Consider the following 10,640-nt stretch of genomic DNA (forward strand, 5'->3'; position numbering starts at 1 on the left):
TGGATTGAAGATGGACCCGCTCCGCTCCGGATGGATAAAGATAGACGATGCCGTCTGGATGAAGACTTCTGCTGCTTGGAGGACCTCTTCTGCCCGGATCAGATGAAGACTTCTGCCCCTCTGGAGGTCCACTTGTGCCCGGTTGGGTGAAGACGGCTCAAGGTAGGGTGATCTTCAAGGGGGTAGTGTTAGGTTTTATTAAGGGGGGATTGGGTGGGTTTTAGAGTAGGGTTGGGAGTGTGGGTAGTGGGTTTTAATGTTGGGGGGGTATTGTATTTTTTTTTACAGGTAAAAGAGCTGATTACTTTGGGGCAATGCCCCGCAAAAGGCCCTTTTAAGGGCTATTTGTAATTTAGTATAGGGCAGGGAATTTTATTATTTTGGGGGGCTTTTTTATTTTATTAGGGGGATTAGATTAGGTGTAATTAGCTTAAAAAATTTGTAATTATTTTTTTATTTTCTGTAATTTAGTGTTTGTTGTTTTTTGTACTTTAGTTTATTTAATTTAATTGTATTTAATTGTAGGTAATTTAGTAAATTAATTTAATGATAGTGTAGTGTTATGTGTAATTGTAACAGGTTATGATTTTAACTAGGTAGTTATTAAATAGTTAATAACTATTTAATAACTATTCTACCTAGTTAAAATAAATACAAAGTTGTCTGTAAAATAAATATAAACCCTAAGATAGATACAAATGTAACTATTAGTTATATTCTAGCTATCTTAGGGTTTATTTTATAGGTAAGTATTTAGTTTTAAATAGGAATAATTTATTTAATTGTAGTAATTTTATTTTGTTTTATTTAAATTATATTTAAATTAGGGGGGGTTAGACTTAGGGTTAGACTTAGGTTTAGGGGTTAATAAATTTAATATAGTAGCGGCGACGTTGGGGGTTAATAAAATTTAAGGGACGGCAGATTAGGGGTTAATAAAATTTAACTAGTGTTTGCGAGGCGGGAGTGCGGCGGTTTAGGGGTTAATATATTTATTACAGTGGCGGCGATGTCTGGTCGGCAGATTAGGGTTTAAAAACTTTATTTAAGTGTTTCTGATGTGTGGGGGGGCTCAGTTTAGGGGTTAATAGGTAGTTTATGGGTGTTAGTGTACTTTGTAGCACTTTAGTTAAGAGTTTTATGTTACGGCATTAGCCCATAAAACTCTTAACTACTGACTTTTAAATGCGGTAGGAGTCTTGACAGGAGAGGGTCTACCGCTCACTTCTTCCAAGATTCGTAATACCGGCGTTAGGCAAATCACGTTAAAAAGATAGGATACGCAATATGCGTAAGGGGATTTGCGGTAAGCTCGAGTCACGGAAGAAAAGTGAGCGGTACACCTGTTCCTGCCTGACTCGTAATACCAGCGGGCGTTAAAAAGCAGCGTTGGGACCTCTCAACGCTGCTTTTTGAGGCTAACGCAAGACTCGTAATCTAGCTGTGGATTTAATTTTCTCAGCGGCAAATGGCTGTTATTATTTTATCCCTCCCTCTCTAGTGACTCTTGTGTGGAGTTCCACATCTTGGGTGTTTTTATCCTATACGTCACTAGCTCATGGACTCCTGCCAATTACATGAAAGAAAACATAATTTATGTAAGAACTTACCTGATAAATTAATTTATTTCATATTGGCAAGAGTCCATGAGACCCACCCTTTTTATGGTGGTTATGATTTTTTTGTATAAAGCACAATTATTCTGAATTCCTTTGTTGATGCTTTTTACTCCTTTCTTTTTCACACCACTACTTGGCTATTTGTTAAACTGAATTGTGGGTGTGGTGAGGGGTGTATTTATAGGCATTTTGAGGTTTTGAAAACTTTGCCCCTCCTGGTAGGATTGTATATCCCATACATCACTAGCTCATGGACTCTTGCCAATATGAAAGAGTTCTTACATAAATTATGTTATTTTGTGAGAAAAAAATAGACATTGTTTTACTGTCCCAGGACTTCCTTTACTGTAGCCAATTAGTGACAAATATAAACAAGCTCCTGCTCATATTAACCAATCACTGTGCAGCTTGTAGAAATTTCAGGGCTCTGCTTTCCACTGAATGCACTGCAGCCTCTCTGGGTACTAGTGGAATAATATAATATTCAGAATAAAATTTAAAAAAACAGGCAAAATAAATCATGAAAGTGCAATGCAAAAAAACATTTCAGTAATGCGTAATTAAAGGGATATGAAATTCACAACTTTTCTTTTATGATTCAGATAGAGGGAGGGCCCTACACTGCAGTAAAAATAAAATAAAGTTAGAGGGTGGGATGGGGCAGCTATACTACATAAAAATGATTGTGGGGATCCCTAAGGATCGCAGGAGGTGGTGATGTGGGGGACAACTACACTACAGAAAATAAAAAAATATAAAAAATAATAATTAAAAAATATATAAAAAGCTCTCTGCCAGTACCTAAGATGGCGGACAATAGTTAGAGGCGGGAGGGTTACAGAGCTGTTTGGGAGGGATCAGTGAGGTTGAAGGGTATAGGGGGATCCTACACTGCAGAAAACAGATTTTTTTTTTAATAATAATAATTTTAAAAAATGCCTTACATTTTCATATTGAGTGAGGCGCGCCAAAAGATATGTAAAGGATATATTTATATATTAAATATAGAAGATAACAATAAGTACATATTAGATAAACATTCCAATATGTGGATATAAAAAACAATAAAATCACAATGATTGATAAAATCACAGTAAATCAAAAATACTAAAACAATGCTAAAAACAAGCTGTAAGGTGCACCTTAGAAAGAGAAAAAATGAATAATTGAATGTCTCTGGTCCCTGTCGTTCAGTAAAAAAAGTCACATCAAAGAAATATCCAAATGTTTGTGTATTCCAATATTGTGGTGCTCCGGTGTGTAGTGGTGAAGAATCCAATACTTAAAAACAAAAATAAATAAATAAATAAAATACCAAAAATAGGGAATAGTAATCCTAGAAATTGACAAAAGTGTCAAACATGTGCGAAAATGGAATAGATGTGATAAAAAATATATAAAAAAGTGAATAAAAATGAAAAAATTGAAAAAAATGTGTATCAAAGTGTATAAACCAAAGTATGAAAAATATCCTTACAAAAACTCTTCTCTCTGGTGTGGAGAATCTTCTAGTGTGTTGAATCAAAGTGTCTTTCTTGTAACCTGTGAAGATATATCACAATAGTGCTAAAAATCTTATATAACAAATTGAAATGAGGCTTACCAATACTGTTGACGCGTTTCGGCCCTAGGTCATAGACCTTTATCAAGACTGATGAGTCTTTTTTGATATATTTTTTATTGCATCTATTCCATTTTTGCACATGTTTGACACTTTTGTCAATTTCTAGGATTAGTATTCCCTATTTTTTGTATTTATTTTTTTTTTTTTGGTTTTTAAGTATTGGATTCTTCACCACTACACACCGGAGCACCACAATATTGGAATACACAAACATTTGAATATTTATTTGATGTGACTTTTTTTACTGAACGACAGGGACCAGAGACATTCAATTATTCATTTTTTCTCTTTCTAAGGTGCACCTTACAGCTTGTTTTTAGCATTGTTTTAGTATGTTTGATTTACTGTGATTTTACCAATCATTGTGATTTTATTGTTTTTATATCCACATATTGGAATGTTTATCTAATATGTACTTATTGTTATCTTCTACATTTAATATATAAATATATCCTTTACATATCTTTTGGCGCTCCTCACTCAATTTTCAGTATCATATCCTCCTCAGGTGAGCTAGAGCACCTATGTGTAGAGCGACTTAAGTATTGCCCAAAGCGCTTAGTCTCACATTTCACTTACATTACATTTTCATATTGGCACACTGTCTGCCAGTACCTAAGATGGGGGTGACCAGTGGAGGGTGAGGGAGGGAAGAGAGCTGTTATGGTGAGGGATCAGCTAAATTGAACCTTATAAGCTACCTAATTAACCCCTTCACTACTAGGAATAATATAAGTGTGGTCTGCAGCTGCTATTAGCAGCCTTCTAATTACCAAAGAAGGAATGGCAAAGCAATATTTGTCTGCTATTTCTGATCAAAGGGGATCCCAGAGAAGCTTTTACAATAATTTGTGCCATGATTGCACAAGCGGTATGTAAATAATTTTAGTGAGAAACCCAAAGTTTATGAAAAAGTTAACGATTTATTTTTTATTTGATTGCATTTGGCAGGGAAATGGGGGCATGAAATATACCAAAATGGACCTAGATCAATACCTTGGGTTGTCTACTTAAACAATATATATATAGTTTTGACAGGTAAATAAAAAAATAACAAGGCTCTATTTTTGTTTAAATGGAGTGATAGAAAACATGCTAAAAATTCTCCAGTATTTTGGCCAAGTTTTTCTCTGAAAGTCCTGGTAGTGAATGTGGCTGACATTTATTTATTACGCCCTATACTTTGCATGAATAGCAAAGGGTGCTCATATTACAAGTGGTGAGTTGTGTTGCTCTTGAGAGCAGTATAATATAGCGCTGGAAAACACAGTGCTTTTGGAGACCTAAAGTAAAGTGTTGAATACATGCATTAAAAACACATGTATAAAATATTAAAGGGACATTAAACTGCTTTATATATTTGCAGTTTTTTGTACACACTTTAAAAGTTATATAACAATTATTTTGTAATCTGGTATCTACTTTACTCTATGGGGGATATTTATCAAAGCCTTAACCGCAAATACGCCAGTAATTGTTGCAAGCTTGATCTGACCTAGTTATCAAAGCATACAGACCGGCAAATGTTGAAATTTGTGACGTAACATACTATCCGCCGGTCTCAATCCGTCGCAGATCGATGCTTACGTCATTACAGATGTTCAGAATACACATTTGGCTCTGACACTTTTTCCAAGTTATTACATTTTTAACAGGTACGCTTGCGGTTCTTCCGGCCCAGTGTACCTGGTTTTCAATCTGCCACTCTGGAGGCCGCAGATGCCATAGAAATCAATTTTTTTGGGGGGGCTTTTTATTTTGATAGGGTTATAAGGTTAGGTGTAATTCTTTTTTATTTTTAATAATGTGGTTTATTTTTCGTAATTTAGTGGGGGGGGTTGTAACTTAGTGGGGGGGGGGTTCTGTAATTTAGTACTTTTAATAATGTTTAATTGTATATTTAATTAATTTGAGTAGGGTTAGGTTTTTTAATTTGTAATTTATTTTAATTTAATTGGTAGTTTAATTTAATTGTCGGATAATAGTTAGGGTAGGTTAATTAATAGTTTAAAATAAGTTTATTTTAATTCTACAGGTAAGTTTAAATTTATTTGAAGATAGGGATGTTGTAATTTTAAAGTTAGCGGTTGTTAGGTTTAGGGGTTAATAGCTTAATTTATTTTTTGGCAATGTGGGGAATGACAGTTTAGGAGTTAATAGGTTTAGTTCGTGGTAGTGATGTGGTAGGCCAGAGATTTAGGGGTTAATAACTTTATTTAGGTTGTGGCAGGGTCGGGAAGCGGTGGGATAGGGGTTAATAACTTTATTTAGGATGCACGGGGTTGGGGAGCGGCAGGATAGGGGTTAAACATTTTAATTTAGTGACAGGGTATAAATAAAGTTGGGAAAAAGCAGAATAGACGCAAGATTGATGACTGCTAGTTAACAACAGTCCGATGCTCATCGCCTTGTACTTGGTATGTGTCTTTTTGACGGCTTTTTTTATAAATAAGGAGAGCATATTGAGATATGCGGCCGCGATGTTAGGCAAGCATATTGGTGCCGGCGAATGCAACAAAGTTGAGGCTTTGATAAATATCCCCCTATAACTTCATTGTGCATTCCCTGCAATTTGTTCTTCCATCTACAATCTAATTTACAAGTGTGTAACTCCTGTGTAGCTAGGCTGCCTCTAACCAGATGTCTGGAATCAAATCATTAGTAGTTAGATCTCACTGCTATAAACAGCAGAACAGCTCTGTGGGCCCTGGGTTACAAGTGACAGAGTTACCAACTGGTATTAGAAACTGCAATCCGCACCAACAGGTAACCCTTACTAACTATACACCTGCACAATCCTCTCCATGTCTTTTCTGCTTTTTCTATCTGCTCTTCTCCTAAAACTTACACCACATCCCAATAACAATAACCCCCACACTATTCATATCTCACCCTCCCTTCTCTCATAACCTATGGTGTCCTCTCACAAACTACTATGTCTCCTTAGAAATACTTTCCCATCTAACTGTATCTCCAATCATACTGCTCCTACAAATCTCATGCTCACCTACTCTCACTCTCACCCCTACTACTGCTTGCTTCTGGTGACATTTCTCATAACCCTGGCCCTGCAGCAATCACCACATTTTCACATTCTCGCTCAATATCCCACAGTAACAACTCAAGGTCACGCAATCCTAATAATCTCATCTCCATTAACCCACAGCCCTTTTCCCCTTTCTTTTCCTGTGCTCTCTGGAACACTCATTCTGTCTGAAACAAACTTACAACGGTTCACAACCCCCTGGCTTCCTCACTTGCTCTCTCCAAATATACCTAATCTAATTCTGGGGGACTTCAATAACCCCAATGATAACCAACCTACCCTTGCTGCCTCTAAACTTCTCTCACTTACAAAATCCTTTTGACTCTCACAATCCACCCTATTCCCTACTCACCACGACGGACACTCTGTTAATCTGGTAGTTTCATTCCTGTGCTCTATATCTGACCTGTAGAAATCTGCACGCTGTGGATCCTCTCCATTATTCCAACATTATTGGAAACCTCTTCCCCCACACTTTCACAATATCCTGCCCTAACCTTTCTACAACCCACTATAAGAATACTCTTTTTCTCTGCACTAGACACTCTCGCTCCTCCCCAACTACACAAAACCCAACGTCATCAGTTTACAGTCCTGGCACTCTCTGCAAACGTGCTACCTGCAAAAATGCTCCTGCACTGCTGAGCATGCCAGGAGGAAATCTCGCTGTAAACCTGATTTCATCCACTATAAGTTAATTTTTTATTCTTACACCTATGCCATTCACTTAGTCAAGAACACCTACTTCTCTTCTCTTTACTCTTTTCTCAAACCGTGACCAACTCTTCTCCACTTTCAACTCTTTCATCTACCCACCTGTACCACCCCCTTCATCTGCCTTTAGTGATCAAGATCTGGCAGAATACTTTTTAAATAAAATGCATACCATCCGAAGCAACATCCTGACACAAGCCTACAATCTTCAATCTCCAACCCTGGTTACCCCCTCTGCCACTCTCAGCACTACAGAATTTGGGGGCGCTATACAAATAAATGATAATAATAATAATCTCCTTCACAGCCACTGAAAATGAAGTAGATTCCTTATTGTCTTCCTCACGCCTCACTTCCTGTCCGCTTGACCCTATCCCTTCACATCTAATACCTTCTCTGTCTTCTACCCTCACTCCAGCTCTTACTCAGGTCAACCTATCCCTTTCTACCGGTTTATTCCCATCTTCTTTCAAAGATGCAAAGCTCAACCCAATTCTCAAAAAACCCTCCCTTGACCCTAATTCTCCTGCAAACTACCACCCCATATCACTGCTTCCACTAGCTTTTTGACCACCTAACCTACTTCCTGTCCTCCAACTCCTTGCTTGACCCCCTGCAATCTGGCTTCCGTTCAGAACACTCAACTGAGACTGCCATCATCAAAGTTACTAACGATCTTCTTTCTGCTAAAGATAACTGCCATTACTCTGTAATTATCTTACTTGACATCTCTGCTGTCTTTAACAATGTTGACCACACCCTCCTCTTACAGACTCTCAGCTCTCTTGGTCTCTGTGACACTGACCTCTCTTGGATCCACTTTTACAGGTCTTTTTCCGTCTCATTTGCTGGCGACCCATCTTCTTCAATGCCTCTGTCTGTTGGAGTACCTTAAGGCTCTCTCCTGGGTCCTCTACTTCTCTCTATTTATTGTTCTTCACTGGGTAAACTTATCAACAGCTATGGTTTCAAATATCACCTCTATGCTGATGATACTCAGATCTACCTCTCCTCCCCTGCTCTCTCTCCGTCTGTCCTTCATCATGTCAGCGACTACTTATCTGGCATTTATTCCTGGATGGCCTCTCACTACCTAAAGATTAACATGTCCAAGACTTCCTTTTAATCCCCCCTCTAGCTATACTCTGGTTTCTGACTTTTCTATCACTGTTGGCGGCACCACTATCTCCCCATCCAGTCCACTGCCTCAGAGTTACACTTGACTCCAATATGTCATTCATACCCCACATCTAATTGCTCTCTTCATCCATCCGCAACCACCAGTTTCCGAGTGCTGACATCACTAAGCAGCTAATCCACTCCCTGGTAATTTCCCGACTTGAATACTTGAATAACCTACTAACTGGCCTTCCTCTCTCCTGCCTCTCCCCCCCTTCAATCCATCCTTAATGCCTCTGCCCGGCTAACCCACCTTTCCTCATGCTCTGTATCTGCTGCCCCTCTCTGCGAGTCCCATCACTGGCTCCCCTTTCATAGCAGAATTAAATTCAAAATTGTCACCCTGACCTACAAAGCCCTTACCAACGCTGCCCACTACCTATCCTCATTAATCCACAAATATACTCCAACCCACCTCTAAGGTCCAACAATGACCTGCTCCTTGCATCTTCTACCATCACCTCCTCCCATGCTAGACTGCAGGACTTCTATTGTGCGGCACCGACCCTCTGGAATGCACGTCCTCTCACTGTCAGACCTTTCCCTAATCTGCTCTCCTTTAAATGCTCCCTAAAGGCATTTTTGTTCATGGAAGCTTATTACCCAACTCAGTAACAAATTAATTCCACTTATCTAATAATTGCCCTCATCTAACTCTGTACTAATATCATTCTCACCTTTGCAGTCCCCACCTCCTGTTTTTCACCCTCCTAGATTGTAAGTTCTACTGGAATAAGGCCCTCAATTCCTACTGTATATGTGTATATATTTATGTGTATGAGTACAAGTAACGCCTTTTTCCTGGGTCCAACAAGAAAGGGGTTCCTGTCTGCTTAGCAAACAGTAATATAATATTGCGTGTTATGGGCCTGATGATGTAATAAAACTGCTTTTTTGGCACCATAAAAACAGCAAAAATATGATCAATATTAATAAATAAAGCTGAGTTAGTTATAGGTCAAGAGTTTTATGAATAGTGTTATCCTATTGGCTGTCAATAGAGCTGAGCAATAGATGCATAGCAACCCAGAAATTAAGTTATTAACATTTATTGGTGGATTCACAGCCTTTTAGCCCCACAGAATAAGCACAACTTTGTAGACTAGCACCATTTTACAGGACATTGGAAGGATCCAGTAAAGCACCAGTAAATATAGTAGATCTGCATAATCAACAAATGCATGATAAGACAATGCACTTAGTCTGAACTTCAAATCAATAATACATTTTTTTCTAACAAATGTCAAAGTTATGTCTATTTCATCTACTGTACTCCACTGTATCATGTGACAGCCATCAGCCAATCACAAATGCATATATATATATATATATATATATATATAGTCTGTGAATTCTTGCACATGCTCTGTAGAAGCTGGTGACTCAAAAAGTGTAAATATAAAAAGACTGTGTACATTTTGTTAATGGAAGTAAATTGGAAAGTTGCTCAAAATAATATTAGTCATGTTTTATTTATATTTTTTTATATTTTAAATGACACTTTTTTGAAGCCTTAGCACACTGACACCAATGGACCTGAGAAGCAAACCTTCCTGTACGCCTGCATATACACACACACGTATTAATAGTGTTAATGGTGGGTATTAATATGTGAGCATGTGCAACCCTCAGCACACTCCCACTACTGGTGCATGTCAGTGCTACCAAGTGATGTTAAAGGGACATTCCAGACAAAACTGAAATGTGCATCAATGCATTTCACTTTGAATATAATCATATTTGCATTTATACCTGCATTAACAAACATGGTTCTACTAAATCTATACTGGTAACTGTTTTAAGTGAGAGCTTTCACTGTGTTTGTGCCAAAGAAGCATATCTAAATATTTTTCATGCAATAGTGTTTGTAGTAGTGTCTTTGCTCAGAGAGCTATTGGTGCATCATATTGTGTTAGCTATGACTTAATTTACTTAAAGGTACAGTCTACAATATAATTGTTATTGTTTTAAAAGATAGATAATCCCTTTATTACCCATCCCCAGTTTTGCATAACCAACACAGTTATATTAAGTTTTACCTCTGTAATTACCTTGCATCTAAGCATCTTCTGACAGCCCCCCTGATCACATAACTTTTTATTTATTATCTATTGACTTGCATTTAGTACTGTGTTGTGCTAAATCTTAAATAACTCCTCGGGCGTGAACACAATGTTATCTATATGGCCCACATGAACCAGCAGTCTCCTATTGTGAAAAACAAATGAAAAAGCATTTGATAAGAGACTGTATACAGTGGCTTAGAAACAGGCAGAAATTTAGAGGTTTAAATGTTATAAAGTATATTAATATATCAAAGATGGTTGTGAAATGCTGGGGAATGGGTAGTAATGGCTTTACCTATATTTTTAAACAATAACAATTTTAGTGTAGACTGTCTCTTTAATACAAGACACTAACATCTCTCTGAGAAAAAACAAACTGTTTAAAAAGCTTA

The sequence above is a fragment of the Bombina bombina genome, chromosome 3 (genome assembly GCF_027579735.1).
Source record: "Bombina bombina isolate aBomBom1 chromosome 3, aBomBom1.pri, whole genome shotgun sequence".
Lineage (NCBI taxonomy): Eukaryota > Metazoa > Chordata > Amphibia > Anura > Bombinatoridae > Bombina > Bombina bombina.